This window comes from Sus scrofa, chromosome 17 (assembly GCF_054392235.1).
Source record: "Sus scrofa isolate SSC_HxYL_T2T_F1_AM1 chromosome 17, Sscrofa_HxYL_maternal_Yorkshire_Landrace_v2.0, whole genome shotgun sequence".
NCBI lineage: Eukaryota > Metazoa > Chordata > Mammalia > Artiodactyla > Suidae > Sus > Sus scrofa.
The window spans coordinates 7,372,523-7,398,677 of NC_139399.1; the positions used below are offsets into that span (position 1 = coordinate 7,372,523).

General features: G+C 44.1%; 1 long non-coding RNA gene and 1 pseudogene across 1 annotated transcript in view; one reads left to right on the plus strand and one right to left on the minus strand.

The window, feature by feature from the left end:
* The first annotated feature begins 6,615 nt into the window (after positions 1-6,615).
* The window catches only part of LOC146395124 (uncharacterized), a 57,520-nt gene continuing 37,980 nt past the window's right edge, over positions 6,616-26,155 (plus strand). The window contains exon 1 of the long non-coding RNA XR_014831902.1: positions 6,616-6,666. This is a non-coding gene — a long non-coding RNA (uncharacterized LOC146395124). The remainder of the gene's footprint in view (positions 6,667-26,155) is intronic.
* Positions 20,065-20,826, minus strand: LOC146395125 (large ribosomal subunit protein eL31 pseudogene; annotated as a pseudogene).

The following is a 26,155-nucleotide window of genomic DNA, read 5'->3' on the forward strand; positions in this document are numbered from 1 at the left end:
ATTCCTCTTAAAGAGGGGTGAGCTGCAGACCTAAGGGTTACTTATTGCTATGGAGCAGCTAAAATGCTTTAAAAATTTTTTAAATGCCCTTTAAGTTGTGGCATTTGTGGTTCAACAGAGTGTGTTTTTTATACTTTGGAACCTCAAGATGTTTGCTGCAGGGTGGACATTTCTAACTCTCTCTTTCTTGAGGCAAGGAGAAGAAGATTCTGCAAAAGAACTTTCACCTACAGTCTCTCTGTTATGCCTTTTCCAGGAAAAGATCCTGAACTGAGATGAAGGGTTTGGGCCTGGAGAAATGAGACACTGTGGTGTGAATCAGTAAAACTGGCAGATGCTAAGTACACAGGAGTATTTCATTCCCTTCCAACCTTACCCAGAAGTTCAGACTCTTCTGTTATCTCAATCACATTTTAGTTTTAATGTTAAAAAATTTTAGCACTAAATCAGTGCCCGTCACAGCAAAGGGTTCAGAAAGTGTTAATTGAGTAATGAACAGATTGATAGTGTGATTAAAATCTAATTTGTACTTTACATTTTCATCAATTTGCCACTCTTCAGTCTTGCACTCGTTGTAAGACTCTGCCCCATCCCAAAGGTGTAAAGGTTTGAGGAAAGAAAGGAAGAATTTACAGCGTCTTGAGGTTTGAAAAGGACAAAGGTAGGTAGGGAGTTTCTCAAGAGATAGGTGCTATTACCTTCCTCAAATATAGATTTATTTTGTGGCTTATTTTGATTAAAAAACATTTCATAACAACAACAACAACAAATCATCTAAAATTTGCTTTTCTCTCCTCACTCTCTAGAAACCTAAGACTGGATTCGAACCCTTTCCCACATGTTTTCCCACCCCATTACATCCCCTCTCATGGAGTCCACAACTACAGATCTCTCTGAGTGTGTGTTTTAGGAAGAAAAGTTTCTCCCTCAATCCTGGTTGGAGCTGGAAACAGACAAGTCATGTCGGAGTTCTGTAGACACATACAACCATCTGGCAGTTCAGACATTTGACCGTGAATTTTCTCTGCGGAATGTGTTCTGATTGAAGATGACCTAGAGGAAATGAAAGTTGTGTTTTGAGGGGGAGACATGCTGCTGTGTCCAGTACATTCTGTTCAGGACAGAAAGGAAAGTCTAGAGCTGCACGTGTGAAGAAGGAACTTTTTGATCCAGTCTCTTGAGAAATCAAGCCCGGTAAGCCTGAGTGTGACTCACCAGATGAGGGTTGTCTTTTTCCACTGAAATTCATTTGCTGGCTGAGACTTATGGCTTTGCATCCATCTTAGAGCCGCAGACCATCAGAGAGCTGCAGGGATGGGGCAAGGGCCAGCCCTGGAGAGATCTTTGCTTTATTTTCAGGTATATGATTCCCATTTAGGTGTCAGCTAATCCGATATTGCTTTCACTTGACCTCACTTTCTCAGGGTTTGGTTTAAACTGAGTCAGAGTGGCCTGGCATAATAAATACCTGTTAGGGGAATAAATGCTGAGTTTGCCCCTTTGAGCCTCCACTGGAAGGTATTTCAGATCACAGATGGGAAGGCACTGTAACATCACAGTTAAGAGTTTGGTCTCTGGAGTAAACTCATTACACTTTTTGGTTACTTGCTCTGTGACCCCGGGCAAATTGCTTAACTCCTCTGGGCTTCAGTATTCTCACCTGTTATTTGGGACTTATACAGCCTGAAAGGGTTATTGTGAAGGACTGAATGAGATGCAGCATGCTGATCATGCTCAGAACAGGTCCTCACACATACCAAGTGTTCACTACATGATGACTTATTATTATTTCAAGGAAAATCTGGTGGTACCATCTTCATTGTTAGAGGCACTGATGTAGCCAAACACAGGGTCATTAATAACTAGCAGGTACTTGGGGTGAGAGAAAGGCTCAGAGCCCTTTTCTGTGATCGCAATCACAGCTGCTTCACCTCCGTCCATTATTATCCATCCACCAGGATTAGCCCTGGTGGCCCTCTGACCTCTTTCTACCTTCATTTTATTGAGAAGCAAGGTAATATCAGAGTAAAAGAAGCTGAGTCCCTGCATCAGAAAGGGACTTGACTAGCATTAGCTATCTAGGCCCTGACCGAGGTTAGAGAATCTGAATTTCATCATATTTTCTGATCCTGGAATTTTGCGTTATCAGATATTATTTGAAATAAATGGGCCATTTGCATTTGTGTGTGATAGAGATCTGGGCCACATATAATCAGGTTTGCTGTAGTGGTATTTGACTAGTATTAGAATTCAGAGTCATGGAGTTTCTAGTATGTCCTCAGATTTTAAGTTATACAGGCACTCTTCCCCTCTTGTCTGTGTGAGAGAAATCTGTGAACCTTCCCCCATCTGTGTGTCACAGTCCCACAGCATGATGGTTTGTCCCTGCTTATGGGGAGGCTTAGGACGGGGTTTGAAGGGGCCTTGTAGGTCAGGAGAGAAATGCAGCAGCAGGACTGAGTTGGGGGGGTTGCTGCTGGGGAGGGATTAGCCAGGGAAGGGGAGGGCAGGGCTGGGCAGGGACAGGCCTCTTCCATTGTATCTGTGTGCATTCTCCTAGGAGTACAAGAGGGCTGTCCATTACCCTGAGCACACAAATAAACTCAGTGTTGTTCTCTTCATAGAAAGCAAGCCCCAGGGGTCTCAGGAACACCAGAGAATGACCGCCCGTCAGTGGGAGTGGTGGGGAGTCAGAGAATGGGAGTGGGAAAGCCTGTCCCTCTGCCTGAGGACCTTGGATTTGAGTCTGCTATTTAAATATAGAGGCTTGTATTTGAAGGGTCTCCTGTTTGCATACATACATAGCAGAAATAGCGCATTGGAAGCCAGTTATCCAATACCTCAATCCCCATGCCTTCCTTCATCAGTTTCTCCATTTAAGAGAAGCGCTTGGGGACACTTTAGGGGGCAGAATATCTCTGTGGATCACGGAGCACCCACCCCTCCTCTCTCCCCATCCGCAGTCCTGCCCGCTCATGGATGAAGAGGTGTGTGAGAGGCAAGAAGGGAAATGCAGAATATTCTTCATTTTCATTTTTTATTTTTTATTTATTTATTTTTAATTAATTTTTTTTTTTTTTTTTTGCCATTTCTTGGGCCGCTCCCGCGGCATATGGGATGTTCCCAGGCTAGGGGTCTAATCGAAGCTGTAGCTGCCAGCCTACGCGAGAGCCACAGCAACGTGGGATCGAGCCGCCTCTGCAACCTACACCACAGCTCACGGCAACGCCAGATTGTTAACCCACTGAGCAAGGGCAGGGACCGAACCCGCAACCTCATGGTTCCTAGTCGGATTCGTTAACCACTGCACCACGACGGGAACTCCCCATTTTCATTTTTTAAAGAAGGGTGGAAAGTCTAGGATTTAGGCCCAGATGCTAAAGTCAGAGTTAGGAAGGAGCTCTAGGAAAGCAGAGAGTTGGTCTGAGGTGGACAGGGAGGGAAAGTCGGCAGTGCAGTCGGGGTAAGTAATCAGCAGGACTGCAGTCAGGGCCTAGGCTTCGGCTTCCTTCCTGAGCAGTAAAATTAAAAAAAAAAAATCCTTAGAACAACAAAAGTCTGGACGCATGGGCTTCCTTCCTGACAGGCCAACCTGGTGGGGCTTCATTCAGCCTGAGCAGCAGTCAAGGCTGATTTATGGGGAGGGGAGGAGATCCCAGACAGACGTGTGCTTAACCCCTTCCTAACCGCAGAGATGCCTCCTTTCCAATGCTGCCCCCCAGCAGCATCGTGGTGTGGGTAGCTTTTTACTGTCATCATTTCTTTACCTAAAGAGAATGGCTGCTGCTGAAGGACCTGATATCTTCCTGAAAACTCTGAGCTCTGAGAAGTTGAATGACTTGAATGAGATCTTACCCTCCAGTCTGGGACAGGTGGCATCGTGGCTTCTGGCTGGTATAACTCTCAGGCTCTTGGTGACATTACATTGACTTTGGAGGGTTGTGTCCATTGCTGATCATGAGAAGTGCCTCCTTGAATCTGTATTGGGGTGATCCCGTGAGCCTCCATTCTCTGTCCGTAAGGTGCTGGTCCTGTAGAAGGAAAGATGCTATTCCACCTTGGGTGTTTCTTGGTGGCATTGCGGATAAAGCTAAGGCAAGAGTCCAGGAGGGTTGGTTCACTTTCCATCCTGGTGGAGAGGATGAGACACTCATCAATTCATGTAATCATTCTGCCAGTGTTTCCTGAATACCTGCATCCTTCCAGACCCTGTGCTGTGTGCTGGGGGTGCAGTGATGGGCAAGACAGATTAGAGGCCTCCTGCCTTACTGGAGCTGAAAGCTTAACAGGCAGTCGCAGAATGTAGAGATGTATTCTACTAGGGGGAATATCAAACAGGTGGGCTTAGAAGCAGGAGCACCTAGTCTAGCCTGTGAGTCAGGGGTAGCTTTCTGAAGGGAGTGACCTCTAAGCTGATATCTGAAAATTAAGGAGTTATTTATTCAAAGAGACTGGGTGTGGCAGTTAGCTTTTTTGGACAAAGCAGAGCGTCTGAGTATTGAAGAATGAACTCTGGAGCTGCCAAGAATTGCTTATGTTGGTAAGAATAGAATTTCCCTCTGCCAGGGCCTGAGAGTTGACCTTTATTTCGTCCTATGGCCACGTTTGCCTGAGAATGTCCATTTGGTGCTTGTGTGTGTGGTTCTGCTGCCCAGTACTATGTAGGGTCTTACTTTTAAAGTAAATTTTTGAAGACCAGTCACCATAAAATACTTTCTGGAGTTCCTATTGTGGCTCAGCAGAAACAAATCTGACTGGTGTCCATGAGGACTTGGGTTTGTTCCCTGGCCTCTCTCAGTGGGTTAAGGATCCGGTGTGCTGTAGGCTATGGTGTAGGCTGGCAGCTACAGCTCTGAGTTGACCCCTAGCCTGGGAAATGCCATATGCCTCGAGTGCAGCCCTAAAAATACAAATAATAATAATAATAAAATACAATAAAATACTTTCTGATGACATATCTTTTTTTTTCTTTTTTGGTTGCCCCACAGCATATGAAGTTCCTGGGCCAGGGATCTGATTCAAGCCTCTTTCAATCTACACCGCAGCTGTGGCAATGCCAGATCTTTAACCCACTGTGCCCAGGCTGGGGATTGAATCTGCATCTTGATTTTGCAAAATCCTGTTGGACCACAGTGGGAACTCCTACATATGGTATCTTAAGACCCATGAGCACCCAGAACCACTCTTGGGTTGGAGCAGACACACTCAGGAAAGATGTGCTGAATGCAGAAGGACCATGACACTTGCTGGTGTTTAGCGGGGTAGATGGAGGGGCCTAAGCTTTACATCAGCTTCGTGCTTTGCTCTGTGCTTTGCCCGGCACAGAGACCTGATGGGTCACAGGCCTCAAGCACTCCTGGCCATTCCTCTAAGCCACATCACACCCAGGATTCTTGGCAGCATTTCTTGGCACAGTTTCCAATGGGAGGTATGTTGCTCAGACTTGACTTTCAGGAGGGAGGGTAGGCGAGTCGTGCAAATACTATCGAAAAAGGAAAAGAAGGTAAAGCCAACCATTGTCCCAGCCTGGCACACGTAGGCATACTAAACACAGTTCCCTCCAGCGGGGCCTGGCAGCTCTGCCTTCTGTGTTGCGGTTTTTCTTCCCTGGCCTCTTATCACCATGACTACTTTACACCTGCAGCATTTCCTGAGCTCCCCAGCCAAGAACACTGCGCTCAGTGCTGTTTGCAGGGGACTCAAAGAATTAGGAGATGCTACTTCCTCTTCTGAGGGCCTAATGGTTGAGGTGGGTAGTTAGGATGTACACACAAAGAAGAAATGATAATGTAATAACAGAAAGAGTTCCAGGAGTTCCCATGGTGGCTCAGCAGGTTAAGAACTCGACCAGTATCCATGAGGATGTGGGTTTAATCCCTGGCCTTGCTTAGTGGGTTCAGGATCCGGTGTTGCTGAGAACGGTGGTGTAGGGCACACATGCAACTCAGATCTGGTATTGCTGTGGCTGTGGTGTAGGCCAGCAGCTGCAGCTCTGATTCGACCCCTAGCCTGGGAACCTCCATATGCTGCAGGTGCGGCCCTAAAAAGAAACATAAAAGACAGAAAGAAGCTCTGGGATTTCAGGAGAAGGAGTGACCCCCAAGGCTGGATGTCTCAAAATGTGATCTGAGTATCACCTGCATCCCATCATCACTTGTGGTTGTGGTGGAGGCAGGGGTGTGTTGGGGATGGGGTGGTGGGGGGAGGAATTTATTTATGAGGCAAATTCCCAGGGCCCCCACCGAACTTCGTCATCAGAATCACAGGGGGTGTGGCCTGGAAATCTGTCTGGCCAGCAGGTGATTCTCCTTCAGGGTATGAACTGCTCCTCTGGGCTGGGAGTCTCGGAGGGAAGCTTGCACGGAGGAGTCTGGCTTTGGAGGGAGGGGATTTTAGGATTAGGCAGTAGAGGGGAGGAGGCTGGGGTTCCAGCCAGGAGCCCAGGAACAGTGGGGGTGGAGACAGTCCTTCCCCCTCAGTCTCCCGGCCTGGGTGGGATCGGGCCAGCTGCCTCTAGTCCGCCCTCTGGTTTGCCCTCCTTGTGTGGTCTCCCTTTTCCTCCCTCGTTGCCAATCAGCTGACTGCGTGTGCAGACCTCCCCTTTCTTGGTGCTGCATTGCGATCATGAGGCGGCCCAGCGGAGGGGTTTGCGGTGCTCAGCCAAATGTGAGTAAGGCCAGTGTACGCTTTGATGCTCCTTGGGCTCCAGCCAGCTTATCTCCTCACTGCTGTTATACTGCCAAGAAGGGGCTGGAGAGGGTTCTTTGCCAGCCTCCTCTCTCCTCTTCCCCAGCCTTGAATCTTACTTCTGATGCTGAGATGCTCATTTGTAAAGAAATAAGGGTTAGAGGCATCTCGCAGTGGCAGAATTGCAGGCTGGCTCTCTGCCTCAAGCTTTAACCCTTCTAGGGACAGCTGCCAGGAGGTTAAATGAGCTGTGACTAGGGGGCTGTTTCAAGGTTAAGGTGGTTTATACAGACACCTGTATGCTAGTGGTTGCTGTGGACTTGCTGGTGGACTTGGAGATGGTATTCTTTCCCCAATGTACTTCCTCTTAAAAACTCATCACATTATAATTATTTGCTTGATTGTCCCACCTCCGTGGGCCCATGTCTCCTTGTGTGCTTCTGTCCAGTATTTCTCCTTGCCTAGCACCTGGCTCAATAAATATTTGTTGTGAGAGTAAGTGAACTCAGGATCACCATTTCCTGGGCTGAGTTATGCTGTGTTGCCAGCCAGCTCTCCCCATGTTGGCATAGTTTAAAGGACCACATAGGATCCACCAAGGGCTGGGCACCTCATGGCACATTTACAAGTGGGGAAGTGATGACAAGTGTTGGAAACAGCTCAGTGATAGGGCAGGAGCACAGAGCCACAAGCTCTGGCTTGTCATTTGCCAGTTGTGTAATTTTGGAGAAGTCACTTTGTTTCTCTGAGCCCCAGCTCAGGAGGGGACAGGTAATCCTCACGCTACCTTACAGTGTTCTTGAATCAGAAAAGATAATACAAATGTGTTTTGATAATCTAAAGGTAACCATGTAAATGACACACACACACATGCACACATTTCCTTCCAAGAACATCTGTTTAGGGAGTTCCCATCGTGGCACAGCAGAAATGAATCTGACTAGAAACCATGAGGTAGCGGGTTTGATCCCTGGCCTCCCTCAGTGGGTTAAGGATCTGGTTAAGGATCTATTTAGTCCCATGAGGTGTGGTGCAGGTTGTAGATGCAGCTCGGATCTGTCATTGCTGTGGCTTTGGTGTAGGCCGGCAGCTGTAGCTCTTATTAGACCCCTAGCCTGGGAACCTCCCCATGCCAAGGGGGGGCCCTAAAAGTACAAAAGAAAAAAAAAACAACCCCAAAAACATCTGTTTAAAGAGCAGAATGGTCTTAAGGGGTTTATGAAATACTTGAGTGTTCAGCCTAGAGGGAGCCCTCTTACATGCTGTTCCATCCTTGAAGTTGGCTCCAGAAGAGAGGCTGCATTCCCTAACACTGGCTGCAGCTATTGATTTTCCTGGGTGGTTTGGGACAAAAGTTGTGGGGACTTTTTTTGAACATAGATGGGCGGGCCACTTTCTCTACAGATCTGTGACATCTCAGCTGAAGTGTTATCTTGCCAGATTCCCACTGAAAGGAATGTACCCTCTGCCTTTCTTCTCAGCAAAGTTCAGAGCACCTGTATTTTTTGGTTTCCAGGGCCAGTGACTCTGTTCCTACTTTGAGGGGGGAAATGTTTTGGCTCAGAGGCACAATGCCTTGGCCTAAAGAAGATAGGCAGGATCAGGCTGCAGAGGGCTTTCTGCCCTGGAGACCTTCCCTCGGCTGCAAGGATGGCCATGCTCCTCAGGCCAGTAGGACAAGATGAAGAAGCCCTTATCAGATTTGGGAGGATGTGGAAGGGCTTGCCCTTAGGCAAGATCCTTAGAAGTCAGAGCTGGGCCAGGAGGATTGGAAAGAGCAAGCATTTGAAAGACTTTACTTGTGTGGTAAACTTCATTGTGTGATTATTTAATAGACCATTAACAAGCAGATTCATTAACAAGCTCTTAATTAGCAAGTTCCAGGGTTATTCCTCCAACTTCCCAAGGGAACTGTTCTCCTCCTATTTAGTCCCAGAGACTTCCTGTCCTCCTTAAACTAACTGAACCAGATGCATTTAAATCCAGTCTTTTTATTGGCGAGGAATGACTGCGGGCAATGACAGGCACAGAACGCTGCTCCTAATAAGAATAGTACTGCTTTCGGAGCACTTTCTGTGTCAGGCCCTAATCTGAGTGGTTTCCAGGCAATCATTGATTTACTCCTCGTAAAATCTTTTGAAGATGGGTATTGTTATTACTTCCATTTTACAGATGACGAAGCTGAGGCCCAGAGCATTTACACAATGCACGCATGGTCACAACAGCAGGGAAAAGCAGAAATGAGGTGTTTTTTTTGTCATCTTTTTTTTTGTCTTTTCTAGGGCTTCACCCACGGCATATGGAGGTTCCCAGGCTAGGGGTCTAATTGGAGCTGTAGCTGCCGGCCTACACCACAACCACAGCAACTCGGGATCTGAGCCATGTCTGTGACCTACACCACAGCTTACGGCAATGCCGGATCCTTAACGCACTGAGCGAGGCCAGGGATTGAACCCGAAACCTCCTGGTTCCTAATCAGATTCGTTAACCACTGAGGCATGACAGGAACTCCAGAAATGAGATTTAATTGCAGGCAGACTTTCTCCAGAACCAATGGGAAGGAGGAAAGCCCCAGGAGAGAGAGGCTTATGGGTCAGATTCAGAATAAGAACAATCCTTGCGGAGTTCCCACTGTGGCATAATGGGATCTGCAGCATCTCTGGAGCCCTGGGATGTGGGTTCCATCCCCGGCCCAGCACAGTGGGTTAAGGATCGGTGTTGCCATAGGCTGCTGCTCCGTCTCAGAACTGATCCCTGGCCTGGGAATTCCATGTGCTGCGGGGTGGCAATAAAAGTAAAAAAAAAAAAAGAGTGTTCGCTCATCTGTGCCAGACACAGTTCTTAGCACCACACATATGTATATCAGGCTGCGTCCTTACTCGCAATCTTCTGTAGCAAGCAGCCCTTAGACAAAATCTGTTTGGGCCCCATCACAAGCTTTTGTCACCCTGTCTACGCTGTGGGTTCCATGAGGTAGGGCTGTGTCTCATTCACTCTGTTCTCAGTACCTAGTCATTGCCCAGAGGTACTAGTTATAATCTTAAAAAAACTCTAAAACAACCCCAAACTCGGTTTGTCAAACATACCCTTTGATGGGAGGAGGAAGATGGTTTAGCATCTGCTAAGCCTAATGCTTCTTTTAGTGCAGCTTCTGCCTTTGGGAAACTCTACGGATAGTGGCAGTTTAGAAGTGCCGACTCTGTGAGCCAGGTCAGCTGTGTCTGGCCTTTCTGTGCCTGTTTCCTCAGAGTGAAATGAGATGAGCACTAGCACCCAACTCTCAGCGTTGTTGTGAGGATTATATGAGTTCATATAAAATACAAAATCCTAAGAACTTGGCACAAAGGGCCTGGCGCAAAGCAAGCCTTTTTTTTTTTTTTCTTTCTCTTTTTTTGGTCTTTTTAGGGCCACACCTGAGGCATATGGAGGTTCCCAGGCTAGGGGTTGAATCAGAGCCGTAGCCACTGGCCTACACCACAGCCACAGCAACAGGGGATCCGAGCCAAGTCTGCAGCGTACACCACAGCTCCCGGCAATACTGGATCCTTAACCCACTGTACGAACCCCGGGATCAAACCTGCATCCTCATGGATGGTGGTCAGATTCGTTTCTGCTGAGCCATGATGGGAACTTGTTGTTGTTGTTGTTGTTGTTGTTGTTGTTGTTGTTGTTGTTGTAGGCACAGATTTGAAGTCTCTTGAACCAGGCTCTTCCCCCAACCCCCACTCTCTACTCTCAATTATATCACAGGGACTGACTCTGATGGACCCTGATGGGTTTGTACAGTTTGTGACAGGTCTTTCTCTGGCCAAAAAAATTCCAAATTGATGTTAATGAGCTGGTGCCCATAATGCCATCCTTCCTTTCTGGCTCCAGTTCACTGGGGCTGGGGCGAGGATGACTAGAACACAGCTGTAAGTCCCATTTTTTAAAAAGTTTTTTATTTTGGGGCCGCACCCTTGGCATACAAAAGTTCCTGGGCCAGGGACCAAACCTGCACCACAGCAGCAGCCCAAGCCACAGCAGTGCCAGTGCCAGGTCCTTAATCCTTTAGGCCACCAGGGAACTCCTGTGATCCCCATTTTTAACTGCCCTCAAAAGCAGGGGGTGGAAATAACTAGAACTCCTCCCAGGAAAAGACTTTATTTGGAGATAATGGGCTTGGTTAGTTTTGTTCTTGGCCTCTGCCCCACCAGCCACTCAGCTAACAAGCCTGTGAATTCTTTGTCAGCTATACTGGGAGAGGATAAGGGAGTGGCAGAAGGCCTCGAATCATTGGGAAATTTAAGCTAGAAAGGAACCATGGCAGGTTGCTTTATTTTTCTTATTTTCTAATTACTTATATGAAGCCTAAGACTGTGTTTTCCCCTTTATCCTAAGAAAAAAATTCTTTTTTGCTATCCAGATTCTCATCCCATTTGTACATTCTGCAAATCCCCTTCTTCTCAATCTCAACTTAAGGACTTCCAAGAGCACCTGTTCTCACAGCTGGCTACTTTGGCTCCCACTCCAGTATCCACGCCCTGCCCCATCATCTGTAGTTAATAATCAATTGATGCTCATAACCCCCCAAACTGGCCTCCCTCTTCCCAACTTAGCATCCTTGTGTTCTTTCTAAGTAACCTGGCCACAATATCACTTTCTTCAGCAGCATTCTAACTTCTAAGAAGCTTAATAGGCAAGGAGATTGTGAGATCTTTGACTTTCTCTGAGCCTCAGCCCTAAGTGGTTTATTTTATTAAGCTGATTCTTGATGGTGCATAAAGCTTTGCTGGATAAGAAGATGGGACAGTGGGGCATTGAGGGGGGGGTGTTAGAGGAATAGGACGTTTTCACTCCCTCTTCCGCTATGCCCCACCCTCAAACTCATGCCTGTCCTGATTCTGTTTTCAGAGCTCAGAATGAAGGGAGTGGTTATGGAGCCAAAGTAAAGAACTTTTCTTAGGGGATTTAAGAAGCTGGCTTTTTGTTTTCTTGAGCTTTGCTTTCCCCACTCCCCACTACCCTTTCTGCCTATTTATTCCTGCTCTTTAATTAACCACTTTGGGATTTTTTCCCCCCATTCTTTCCTTTCACCCTAACTTTTGCCTCCACTTCAATTCTAGCTGCAAAAAAGAGGAATGAATAAAAGTTATGAACTCTTGATTCAAAGGGAGGACATTCAGGTGCGGAATATAGAAAAAACCCAGCAGATTCAGTTCTAGCAAAGCAACAATGCATAATTCTTCTTGATGTTTTTTTCTCAGAGTTATGCCAAGATGAATTTATTCCTTCTGGTAGTTTGCCCCAGAGTAAAGATTTTTGGATTTCCCTATTAGATTCTTTCTTGGTTCAGGAGGGCCAGCAGGTTGGGAGAGCAGAAGAGTGTCTGTTTTTTATTGAATCATGTTGAGCTGTGGAGAAACTATGAGGGACATTTGTGAGCAGGAAAAATGGGGTTGTTGGAGGAGTGATGGTAAGTGTAGGAAAAAAGTACAGGACAGCCTTCACAGAGAAGGCAGGAAGAAAACCAGAAGTGGCCAGAAAGTTCAAAGGGAGGAAAGGAAACATGAAGATGGAATCAGTAAAAGGACGGAACTTTTGAAAGGGTATGAAAGGAAGTATGATGGGATGGAAAGTAGGAGTAAAACTTCTTATCTCATGCTCTTCTTCAGTATTTGAATAGTTAGCATGTGCTTGTACTATTTTTATATTTTCAAAATCTAATTTATGATTTAAAACAGGTAATTTGGAAGTGCTGGAGCAAAAAAAGGATGCTTGGTCAAAATTAAAGAACTCTGAATAAAACATGGACTTGAGTTAAAAATCGTGTATCAATGTTGTCTCATTAATTATGGCAGATTACCATGCTAAAAAAAGACGTTAATAATAGGGGAATCAGTGTGAGGAATATAGGAAGTCTCTGTATTTACTGTCTTTGCTATTTTTCTGTAAATTTAAAAACTAGGGAGTTCCTGCTGTGACTCATCATGTTAAGAACCCAGCATAGTGTCCATGTAGATGCAGGTTCAATCCCTGGCCTCACTCAGTGGGTCAAGGAGCCGATGTTGCTGTGAGCTGTGGTGTAGGTCGCAAATGTGGCTCACATCCGGTGTTGTTGTGGCTGTGGTATAGGCCGGCAACTACAGCTCTAATTAGACCCCTAGCCCAGAAGATTCCATATGTTTCTGTAAAATAAAATAAATTAATTAAAAAACTATTTTATTGTGTTTAAACCTAATAAATAAATAAAAAACTATTCTGAAATGTTTATTTTAAAAAAAGACAATTTGGAAGACTTTATTGTGGGGAAGGCCCATATCTTAGCATCTGAAGATTGATTCTTGGCTTGATGAGCTGATAAAACCGAATGATTCCTCTGATTCTAAAACTAATTACTAATTGGTTTCATTTCAAATGGTTGAGTGGGATGAGATAAACAGTCACAATTGCTGGTGAAGTGTCTGATATCTTATTGTCATTGTTTATCAAATTAGTTTACTTTTCTGAATTAGCTTGTAGAAAGTTTAACAAATGGCCGTTTCGGTTTCAACATCCAGAAAGTACAGACTGGTCCAGGAGCTGCTGAGGGAAGGGGGTTGAAAAATGAGAGACTTAAAGGTAATCAAATTCTTGCTGCTATCTCTGAGTGAGCAGGGTGGGGTGGCCAGAGAGCAGATGTGAGGCATATGTGGGATCCCACTTAACTAGTTCTGTTTGTGGCCATTTCTATGAGATTTACCCCTCTCATTGGCACTGTGGCCAGTCAGGAGCAACCCAGAAAACTCTGTCCCTCACCATCCTCTAAGGGGGGTCTTTTCTGATCCTCTTTTCTCCATGCACCATGAAGGCTGGTGATGACCATTGGCAGCTCCTTGCAGGATTAGGGTCTAGAAGACACAGACTTGCCATTGGCTCAGTATGATATGTGCACATCCATCTTTCTGCCGCTGATGTGTTAGGACCACATATAAGGATCTTGCCCTCTGAATTAAGTTACCTGCCATCCAGAGGAAGGAAGACTTGGTTTTACCTTCCCAGGTAGTGGAGGAAGAGCTCTGGGCCCTGCTCCTGGTTGGCCCTGGCATCCAGTCCAGAGCAGGGAGTCTCTGTAGTATTGGACACACCTGATGACGTCATCCTTCTTGGAATTTCCCCTCCCTTGGCTTCTGGGACAAGGTACTCCCAGAAGTTCTTTTCCTACTTCTTTGATCCTGTTTTTGTTCCCATAAGACACAGTGCTCTCCATATAGCAGCATTTATTTTTTATCATCATAGAGAGAGAAGTGAGAATTGATGAGGAGAGCAGATGCTATATTAGTCTGTAGATGAGTTTTAAAACCTCAATCAGCTAAAAGTTTGCTTGCTGTTTAATAGCATCCCAGGCTGGCAATTTTAAACACTGTCGATTATAAAATATTTCTCCCCCAAAATATCTTTTGTTGGTCTAAGTTCTGAAAAATTGCTGTGGATCTTGAGTTTTAATAATACATAGGTAAGTATCAAATCTGCTTTTTTTTTTTTTTTTTTTTTGGTCTTTTTAGGGCTGCACCTGTGGCATATGTAAGTTGCCAGGCTAGGGGTTGAATTGGAGCTGTATCTGCTGGCCTACACCACAGGCACAGCAACGAGGGATCTGAGCCACATCTGTGACCTACACCACAGCTCATGGCAACGCTGGACCTTAACCCACTAAGCAAGGCCAGGGATCAACCCCTAGTCCTCATGGATACCAGTCATGTTTGTTGCCACTGACCCACAGTGGGAACTCCCTGGTTTTTTTTTTTTTAATTAACTCTTTGGTAAACATTGTATCCTATAAGGAAGAATTGGGAGACTTTCCAGTTACTCTGTGGTCCTGGACATATGCAGACTCACTTCAAGAGTAAGCGCCCCTAATAGCACAAAAGCATCTGAGCTCACTTAGGGCACAGTTTCTGTGCCACTCATCTTCCGCCTGTGAACAGTAGCTCCAAAGTAAACCAAAGTGAACCCACTAATTTTAAAGAGGAAGAAATGTAAGTTATTTCAGTTCTGCCCTTCTTTGTGACCACTTGGAGTTCTTATTTACATTTAAATTTTGAAACATGTAGCGTTTCAAGACGTGGGAACTATGTCTTGTGTAGCCCTGGGAATTATGTCTAATCACTTATCATGGAGCATGATAATGTAAGAAAAAAGAATGTATACATGTATGTGTAACTGGGTCACCATACTGTACAGTAGAAAAAAATTGTATTGGGGAAATAAAATTAAAAAAAATAAATTTTGAAACAATGGAACAAGCAGTGAACAGCAGAGTGTGACTTTTTGGTTTGTACAAATTTTAGTTCATCTAGTAAATATAGTTTACCAAACTAGAATATCTTTAAAAATAAAACATTCTTTTAAAATTGTTAATCACTGATGTTAAAACTAAAGAAGTAATTAAGAAAATAGTTATAATGACTGATTATGACATGATATTTTATTTGTCATAAAAAAGCGATCCACTCTGTCAAATATGCCTGGTATATCTTTTGGTGATGTTTAAGTTGAAATATGAATGATGAGCAGGTGACAGCCACATCAGGGTTTAGAAGAAGGATGTTTTGGTACTTAAAGAGCAGAGAGAAGGTCTGACCCCTAGCCTGGGAACCCCCACATGCCTAGAATGTGGCCCTAAAAGACCAAAAAAAAACAACTATTACGTTAATTTAATCCGCACTTATTTAGATACTAGTGAAATTAAACATTTTTAATGTTTTTTTGAGATTAGTTATCTTCTTTTTTGAATTGCCTGTTCATTTCTTTTATCCACATGGTGTTTGTCTATCTCATTGATCAAAGCACTTTTTATTTTATTTTTTATTTTTTTTAAATTAGAGCATAGCTGATTTACACTATTGTGTCAATTTCTGCTGTATAGCATAGTGACCCAGCCAGACATGTACATTCTTTCTCTCATGCTATCTTCCATCATGTTCTACCCCAAGAGATTGGACATAGTTTCCTGTGCTATGTAGTAGGAACCCATTGCTTATCCATTCCAAATACAATAGTTTGCATCTAACAGCCCCAAACTCCCCATCCATCCCACTTCCTCCCCCCTCCCCCTGGCCACCACAAGTCTGCTCTCCCTGTCCATGATCTGTTTCTCTTTTGTAGATGGGATCATTTGCGCCATATCTTAGATTCCACATAGAAGAGATATCATATGGTATTTGTTTTTCTCTTCCTGACTTACCTCACTGAGTATGAGAGTCTCTGGTTACATCCATGTTGCTGCAAATGGCATTATTTTGTCCTTTTTATAGCTGAGTTGTATTCCACTGTATATATGTACCACATCTTTTTTTTTTTTTTTTTGTATTTTTATGGTCACACTTGTGGCATGTGGAGGTTCCCAGGCTAGGGGTCTAATCGGAGCTAAAGCTGCTGGCCTACACCACAGAGACAGCAATGCAGGATCCAACCCATGTCTGCGACCCACACCATAGCTCATGGCAATGCAGGATCCTTAACTCACTGAGCAAGGCCAGGGATCAAACCTGTGTCCTCAGGATGCTAGTCAGATTCATTTTCACTGAGCCTCGATGGGAACTCCATATGTACCACATCTTCCTAATCCATTCAATCATTTAGGTTGGACATTTAGGTTGTTCCCATGTCTTGGCTATTGTGAATGGAAGCACTCTTTTTTTTTAAGTTTAATTCAATTAACTGCTTTAATTGCTTTATGGCAGACTTGGTCATGACTATCTATATTCTTTTTTTTTTTTAGAAGCACTCTTTTTATAAGAAGGATATTAATCTTTTTGTCTATAATTTATGTTGTATATTTTTTCACAGTTTATCATTTGTCTTGGTATATTTGGTTTTGTTTATTTTGCATATTGAAATTTTTAATTTTAATGAGGCATTTTATCATTCTCTTCCTTTTTAGTTTGTGACTTTTGGTTTATCCTTAGAAAGGTGCAACACCACTCCTAACCAATCCCTTAAGCTATTCAGGTGTTAAAAGTTATCTCAAAGATAAAAGTCCCCAACCTGGAAAAAAGTCTAAATCCTAAGGTCCTGTGGATGTCCTTTCAAGGGGAAAATAAGAAGTATCCAGTCCTGAGAGGAAGTTCATAGGGTCCCAAGATCACCAATGAAGTTTACACTCTAGTGGAAAATACAAACAACAATTTTTTAAAAAATGTGATGAGTGGTATTATAGGAGAAGTGTAGAGGATGCTATGGGGAAACCTAACAGTTTCAAGATCTCAGGACATGCATCCTGGGAGAACAGATGTTTAGGTTGAGATTTTGAGACTGACTGGAACTTAGGTAGGTGAAGAATGAGGAAATACATTTCATGCAGGGAAGTGGCAAAGGCAAAGACTTAACAACCTAGAACTGGAGAGCCACTAGCCATGTGGGGCTATTTAAATTTAAAATAAAAAGATTAAAATTTTATCTCCTTGGTCCCACTAGCTATCATTCAAGTGCTGACTACCCACATGTGGCTAGTGGCTATTCTAGTGGACACTACAATATGGAATTTTTTCATCATTATAGAAAGTTCTGTTGGACAGTTTTTGTGGAGAAAGAGTTTGATGTGTTCAGGGAGCCAAAAAGAGTTCACTCCAGCAGGTACATGTTGTGCAAAGGAAGGAAGGAGGCAAAAGATGAAGAGAACATAGCAAAGAATGGAGGGACCTACTCCTTGTGACCTTGGGATTGGAACTGATGTTCCTAGCCTGTTACTAAAGAGGTGGAATGGAAGCAGTGAAATAACTTTAAGATTTATTATACAGCAACCCTTCAGGTAGATATGATTCCCATTTTATAGACTCAGAGGATTTGAGACATTTGACCAACAACACACAGCTTCTTAGTGGCAGAGCTGGGATTCAAAGCCAGACTAGTCTGGTGCCAAAAACTTGTGCTCTTTCCGTGCAACACTGCAACAGTTTGCAGAAGTCCCTACCAAATGATCTCTTCAATCCAGGTAGAAGGGATTCTGACTTAGAACAAACTCCTTCTCAACATGGTCCTTCTTCTGTTGAAGGAACATTCTTCGTAGAAGAGCTTGGGACCCAGCCTGGAAGTTTGAGAGAGAGTTTAGAGGCAGGGCTTTCTTTGGAGCCCTAGGCTTCCTGTTCCCTGGGTCTCAAAGAGAACCTTCTTCAGGTGCCTTAGAGGCCTTGACATTAGTCAAATTCAAGGGCAAGCTCTCCCCAGGGCCTGACCCTCAGAACCAGGAATGCATTGTCAAGAAGAGCAGCTCATTGAATCACCCCATCTGAAACCTGGCAGGGACACTCCTACAAACCAGCATGTAGATCCATACCCTGACCTAGAACCTATTGTGGCAGCTACTTCCAAGATACTGTCTTTGGAAAGAAAGTGCTAATCCCTGCAAAAAGGGAAGTCCTTGCCCAGCACAGTCCCATCTCATCCAGCAGTTGAGAGAAGGGTCAGGCCAGGCCTATCCCAGCCCTAAGCATCCATAGGAACTGAGGCTTCAATTTGTTTTCACAACTCTAGGTATTTTCTGAACCTATGAAAGTCATGATAGCAGGATATTAAAGAGAATTCACATTCAGGATGTGAATTCTGTATTAGTCTATTTTCCTAAGTACATTTTCTAGTATATTCTAGGGTGAACATGGTACCTTCATGTTCTCTGAGCAGGCATGAATGAATGAGAGGAAGACAAAATGTGTGATCATCCAGAACAGGAATAATGAAGGATGCAAATCTGAGGAAGAAGGACAAGAGATATAGTCAAGGTGATAGATACAAGGGTCAGCGTTGGCAACGAGCAGTTCTACGAGGAATGAAAGAAGAGAATTTGAATTGATGGGAAGGAAGATGCTAGTGGCTTCTACCTTTAAAGTAGGAAACAAGGTACTTTATGGAGAACCTTACGGAGTTTCCTTCCTTTATGGAGGAAAGGATGGAGGAGCAGCTGGAAACTTACTACCTGCAGTAGATTTGTGATCTCTGTTGAAGTGGTGCAGAGATTACTCAAGACACGATTATAAGAGGAGTGAGCAGCATTTCATTCATTTATTCCACAAATTTATTCAATACCTACTGTATACTGTGAACCACTAGACCAAAATAATCCAATTTTAAACAAGCCCCCACTTCCTCCTTCAATCAGTTGTGGAGAACACACACACACACAGATACACAGACAAATGCATTACAGTTGTGGAGAACACACACACACACACACACACACACACACAGCCAAATGCATTACATTGCAGCAAGTATTTTAAGACAAATAAGCACATGGTTATAGTTCACAGGACTAGGACCCAACCTAGAGTTAGGTCAAGGAATCCTTTCAGTTTTCTTATTTTTATTTTTTTATTTTTTATTTTTTATTTTTTGGTCTTTTTGCTATTTCTTGGGCCACTCCCGCAGCATATGGAGGTTCCCAGGCTAGGGGTCAAATTGGAGCTGTAGCCACCAGCCTATGCCAGAGCCACAGCAACGCGGGATCTGAGCCGCGTTTGCAACCTACACCACAGCTCACAGCAACGCCGGATGGTTAACCCACTGAGCAAGGGCAGGGACTGAACCCGCAACCTCATGGTTCCTAGTCAGATTCGTTAACCACTGCGCCACGACGGGAACTCCTATTTTTTTTATTTTTATTTTTTATTTTTTGTCTTTTGTCTTTTGTCCTTTTAGGGCCACACCCATGGCATATGGAGGTTCCCAGGCTAGGGGTCTAATTGGAGCTGTAGCTGCCAGCCTATGCCAGAGCCACAGTGATGCAAGATCCAAGCTGTGTCTGTGAACGACACCACAGCTCACAGCAATGCTGGATCCTTAACCCACTGAGCAAGGCCAGGGATTGAACCCGCAACCTCAAGTTTCCTAGTCAGATTCGTTTCTGCTGCACCAGAATGGAAACTCCCAGTTTTTTGTGTTTGTTTTGTTTTGTTTTGCCTTTTAGGGCTGCACTCGTGGCACATGGAAGTTCCCAGGCTAGGGGTCTAATCAGAGCTGTAGCTGCCAGCCTATACCACAGCCACAGCAATGCAGAATCTAAGCCTCATCTGTCACTTACACCACAGCTCACAGCAACACCGGATCCTTAAGCAACTGAGTGAGGCCAGGAATTGAACCCGCATCCTCGTGGATCCTAGCTGGGTTTGTTAACTGCTAAGCCACAAAGGGAACTCCCTTTTTTTAAGTTTTATAACTTTATTTGATAATCAGCCATAAGTTCTCATCCATATTGACTGCAGATTTTTTTTCTAAACAGCTGCACTCATGGCATATGGAAGTTCCAGGCCAGAGATTTAATCAGAGCTGCAGCTGCAGCAATGCCAGATCCTTTAACTCACTTCACTGGCTGGGGATTGAATCTGTACCTCTGCAGCACCCAGAGCCACTGCAGTCAGATTCTTAACCCACTGTGCCACAGCAGGAACTCCTCGACTGCAGATTTTTGAAGGTGATGACAGGTACATCGATATCCAATGCATAGAGCTTGTTTGGTGAGGCTTCATCCTCAGTATGTTTCTGGACAGCCATGCCTGGGTGGATATAGCATGGGGCGTTTCTTATTCCTTTGGCCCAGGCAGCTTTGTTGAGCCTGGGATCAGTGCACTCATTTGGAGTTCCTTTTTTTTTTTTTTTTTTTATGGCAAATTTCCAGATCTCTTTGAGTGCCCAAGGGGCAGGCTTCTTGAAACCTACTCCATGAGTGTGTATGTAAATGTTGCTGGTGTATTCTCTGGCCACTATACCTTCCTGATGCCAGAACAGTCCTTCTTCTTGTCACCCTTCTTTGTGGGACCCAGATTAGAATGCAGAGAATCCTTTATGTTTCAGTTCTTCTGTGAAGCCTTTTCTAATTTCTTTTTTATTGTCAAGAAAAATAGCTTTTTCATTTGTAAACACATGTAGAGGTACACAGCTGTTAATGTGCTTTTTGGTTTTTTCCTAAGTACTTGAATTATTTTATAATGTGAAGTACAGCATATCTAGAGACATGTGCACAAAACATATGTGTAGAATTAAACAAATAATTATATAGTGGACACTCATGAGCCTGCACCCAACTTAAGTCATAGGACATATCCAGCATCCCAGATGACCTTTGTCCACTTCTTGATCACAACCCCTTACTTGGATAATCGTTCCTTTGACTTTTATGATGGTCATTTTCCTGCCTTTCTTTATAATTGTATTACCTCTGTCTGTATCCCCAAACAATATATTTTAATTTAGCATTCGGGGGGTCTTTATATGGGTGAAATCATGGTTTTGTACTCTTTGGGTCTTGTTCCTTCTGTTCATCATAAGCGTTTAGGATTCCTCCATATTATTGCCTGTAGCTAACGTTCATTCATTTTTACTGCTGTGTAATGATCTATTGTGTGAATATACGCTGACTCATGTACCCATTCTCAGGATGATACACAGGTTATTTCCAATTTTTGTTTCTTATGAAAAAACACTACCATATGCATTTTTATGCATGTCCTGGGGTCCAGGACACAAGTTACTTGAGGGTGGAGATCTGGGAGTAGAATTGCTGAGTCCTGGGAGAAGAGCTTCTTCAGCTTTGCTAGCTAACCTCACACTGTTTTCCAAAGAGGTTCTGCCACTTGCTCTCCTCCCAGCAGGTGCATAAGAATTTTGTTGTTCTACATCCTCACCAACACCTGGTATTGTGAGGCCTTTTACTTTTTGCCAGGCTTGTAGATCTATGGTGATTTCTCAGTATGGTTCTTATTTTTTTTTGCCTTTTTGCCTTTTTGCCATTTCTTGGGCTGCTCCCGTGGCATATGGGAGGGTCCCAAGCTAGGGGTCTAATTGGAGCTGTAGCCACTGGCCTACGCCAGAGCCACAGCAACGCGGGATCCAATCTGCGTCTGTGACCTACACCACAACTCACGGCAACGCTGGATCGTTAACCCACTGAGCAAGGGCAGGGATCGAACCCGCAACCTCACGGTTCCTAGTCAGATTCGTTAACCACTGCGCTATGACGGGAACTCCCTCAGTATGGTTTTTATTACATTTCACTAGTTACTGATAAGGTAGAGCACCTTTTCATATGTTTATTGGCCATTGAATTTTCTCTTTTTGTGAAGTACCTGTTCAGAGTTTTGCTTATTTTTCTATCGGGTTGTCTCTCCCCTGATTTCTTCAGAGAGACTTAGTGTTTTTCCTTCTGTCAACTATTCTGCATGTGACTATATCCTACAAACATATTCTGTATATTTTAACTGATCTCTTTATCTCTAAACTCCATCCTCTTTGTAGCTACCAGGGTTCTGTGTCTAAGACAAGCCCCGTTCTTGTAATTCCCATGCCTGGAAGCCTTCAGTGACCACCTTCCCCACCATGACTTTGAATCCAACATGGCACGGAAGGCTCTCCATCATCTGTCCTCTGCCCAGCAAGTCTCAGCACTTACCTGATCCTCTCAACTCCTCCTCCCTGTTTTTTTTTTTTTTTACTGTAATCTCCATCTTGACCAAATTGCTCGCACATAAAATTGTTTTACACCTGTCTTCCCTTTGCCCTTAATACTCATCTTTTCCAAATACTCATCTTTTTAAAACTCAGTTCAAATGTCACTTCCTCTGTGAAACCTCTCCAGCTCTCCTTCTCATGTCTCCTTAACCTCTCCATGTCTTGTCCTTCTACAAAACACACCTTGTTATTTCTAGAGGCATCTGTTTATTCTGTTGTATATATTCGTCCATATACTTGCCTCCCGCATCAGACTGTGCACAAGCCATCCGAAGACATGGAAGCACCTTGAATGTAAGGAAAGTTCTTATTCCTCTTTTCATTTTCAGGGCCTAGCACAGTGTCTGACACAGAACAGATGGTGGTAAATAGCACAAATTGCGTTTAATGTTATATCTCTTATAAGTACATATCTGTTTTCCTTATTACATTGTGAATTCCTTGAGGGTCCTGGCATTTGGTGATATTTGTCTAACGAATGAGTAACTTATAAAAACTTCTGAAAACATCCTCAGAAAACTAAAAATAGAACTACCATTTAATCCAGCAATCCCACTCCTGGGCATCTATCCAGAGAAAAACACGACTCGCAAAGACGCATGTACTCAAATGTTCATTGCAGCACTATTTACAATAGCCAAGACATGGAAACAACCTAAATGTCCATCGACAGAGGAGTGGATCCAGAAGATGTGGTACATATACACAATGGAATATTACTCAGCCATTAAAAAGAACGAAATACCGGCATTCTTAGCAACATGGATGGACCTAGAAACTATCATGCTAAGTGAAGTCAGCCATACAATGAGAAACCAACATCACATGCTTTCACTGACATGTGGAATCTGAAAACAGGACAGACTGAACTTCTTTGCAGAACAGATGCTGACTCACAGACATTGAAAACTTATGGTCTCCGGAGGAGACAGTTTGGGGGGTGGGGGGATGTGCTTGGGCTGTGGGATGGAAATCCTGTGAAATCAGATTGTTATGATCATTATACAACTACAGATGTGATAAATTCATTTGAGTAATAAAAAAATAAAGTAAAAAAAAAACTTCTGAAAACAACTACCACTTTAAAGCAACATTTGGAATAGGAATATAGAAGTCACGAGTACTATATTTGCAGAAAAATGAAACGAATCTACATCCATCTCATGAGAATAAAATTTTATACATACAAACTAATTCAAAGCAAAGTGTTATAAGAAATGTACAATGGGAGTTCCTGTCGTGGCGCAGTGGTTAACGAATCCGACTAGGAACCATGAGGTTGCGGGTTCAGTCCCTGCCCTTGCTCAGTGGGTTAATGATCCGGCGTTGCCGTGAGCTGTGGTGTAGGTTGCAGACGCGGCTCGGATCCTGCGTTGCTGTGGCTCTGGTGTAGGCTAGTGGCTATAGTTCCGATTGGACCCCTAGCCTGGGAACCTCCATATGCAGCGGGAGCGGCCCAAGAAATAGCAACAACAACAACAACAACAACAACAACAAAAAGACAAAAAAAAAAAAAAGAAAAGAAAAGAAATGTACAATGTTATGTTTGGGTTAAAATTTTAAGCTGTCAAAGTAGAAAAAGCCTAACTAAGTAGTTTGTATGGAAAAGGAGTTCCAATCCATCAGATGATGTTGTCCTTTATCTGAAACAGTGAAGTTTCTGCCATGGACTATAATTTGTATGTGAGCGTGACCAGAAAGGTGAACACCCAAGTTAGGGGATCATCCTTCATCAGACCCATGTCTGCTGTCTGAAGAGCTCATCACTGTAACAGTGAAATCTTGCAGGTGGCCCCACTAAGACCTTCTTTGCTCAAAAAGAGTAACCATTCCTTGCAGTTACTGTCCTGAAACTGTTTTTGAGATGACACAGCGGATGAAGTTGGCACGCATGGCCCTCGATCACACACAAACCCACAACGATATTCAGTTTCTGGTCCGAGAACTCCGCCTCCACCTCGCTCCCTCCTCTCCCCACCCCTGCCAGAAAGCGCATCGTAACGGAAGTGAGCAAGAGTGGCTTCATTTATTAGAGTGATAATCTTGATCTGTTCCAGGTGTATTTTCGAAAAACTCAGTCATGTCTCTAAACGGCACTACTTTAATGGTTGGTAAGAAATTACTATATTCCTCACAGCTGCCACTTTGGTTGAGAACCAAGGTGTGTATGGAGGTAAATTTTATTTGCAGAAGAAAGAGAGATTTTTGGAAGCGCACCAGTTATAATTCACATCACAGTGCGGTCCCTGCCGTGGGATCCTCAGCTGGTTGCTTAATGTCTCTGACTTTCATCTGAAAAATGGGCTACTATTTATAAGTTGCTGTCAGGACTATAAATAATTATGTAAAACACTCAGCATAATGCCTACCTCCTCAATATCTTTCAAATCTGTGTATTAATCTCTCCTGGCTCCCCACACCTCTGCAGCTGCATCCTTGTTTTAAGCCAGGAGTGTCTGTGTTCTAGATCCTTCCTACTGGTCTTTTGCCCCCAGCTGTGTTTACCCTGTTTTGTTCAGAGCAAAGGATATTCTGCAAGGCTGACTTGAACCCTTAACATATGGAGACAAATACATAGCTGCCATTATTGACAAGGGCTGATCTAGCACTTTATGCACCATCTCATTTAATCTTCACAGTAAGCCCATGAGGTAGGCATCATCATTCATCTTTTAAGAGCTGGAGATTGCAGAGATTGAGTGACTTGCCATGGCCACTCTGCTAGGAAGTGAGGGGCTCTGTGAGTGTCCAGGTTTATTTGGTTTTGGAGTCTGTGCTCTGTTCCTTTTTCATGCTGGCTCTACATCAGCTTCAGAGCCTGGTGCTATTAAACATCCTAATCCTGGAGTTCCCACCGTGGCGCAGTGGTTAATGAATCCAACTAGGAACCATGAGGTTTCGGGTTCGATCCCTGCCCTTGCTCAGTGGGTTAAGGATCCGGTGTTGCCATGAGCTGTGGTGTAGGTCGCAGACGCGGCTTGGATCGCACGTTGCTGTGGCTCTGGTGTAGACTGGCGGCTGCAGCTCCAATTATACCCCTACCCTGGGAACCTCCATATGCCACAGGTGTGGCCCTAGAAAAGGCAAAAAAGACAAAAACAAAACAAAACAGAACAAACAAACAAAAAAAATTCTAATCCTGTTTCTAACCCTTCTGCACTGATTCTGGGCTACTGCATGGTCTTCTAGGACTCTGGCTTTGCATATTACTTGGCAACAGGGAGATGAAGTTGGAGGCAAGTATCTGATCATATATTAATAAACCGATGCCTTAGTTTTACACTTCAGTTTTTTACGACTTAGTGAACACGTAGAAGACTCCCTGGTTTTTTTTTTTTTTTTTTTTTTTTGTCTTTTTGCCATTTCTTGGGCCGCTCCTGCGGCATATGGAGGTTCCCAGGCTAGGGGTCGAATTGGAGCTGTAGCCGCAGGCCTATGCCAGAGCCACAGCAATGTGAGATCTGAGCCGCGTCTGCAACCTACACCATAGCTCACGGCAATGCCGGATCGTTAACCCACTGAGCAAGGCCAGGGACCGAACCTGCAACCTCATGGTTCCTAGTCGGATTGGTTAACCACTGAGCCACGACGGGAACTCCTCCCTGGGTTCTTTCAATGCTGACAGGATTGAGTTTCTGGACTAGCAGGGCTGAGGGCCAGATTCTGAACATTGACACATTTGCCAAGGGAAATACCACCTGGTATGAGTCTTCTGGCAGCCAGCCTGCTGCTCTGAGTTACAACTTTCTGAAGCCTACAATTAACCTTGATGACATTGATGAAAAATCTTGTATTTGGTTTGAGACTTGACTGCTTTTATAGTTTTAGCTGGTAACAGAAATGAAGATCCTTTCTATATTTGGTTTCCTGAGACTTGGGCTAGTCTTTGAATGAGCAGCTAGTGAATGGCTGCTCATTTCTTAATGTTTTCTCAAGCATTCAATCACCAAACCTGTTGTGAGCCCTTTAACAGGGGGGAGTTCAAAGAGGTTTAGGAGTTCCCATCGTG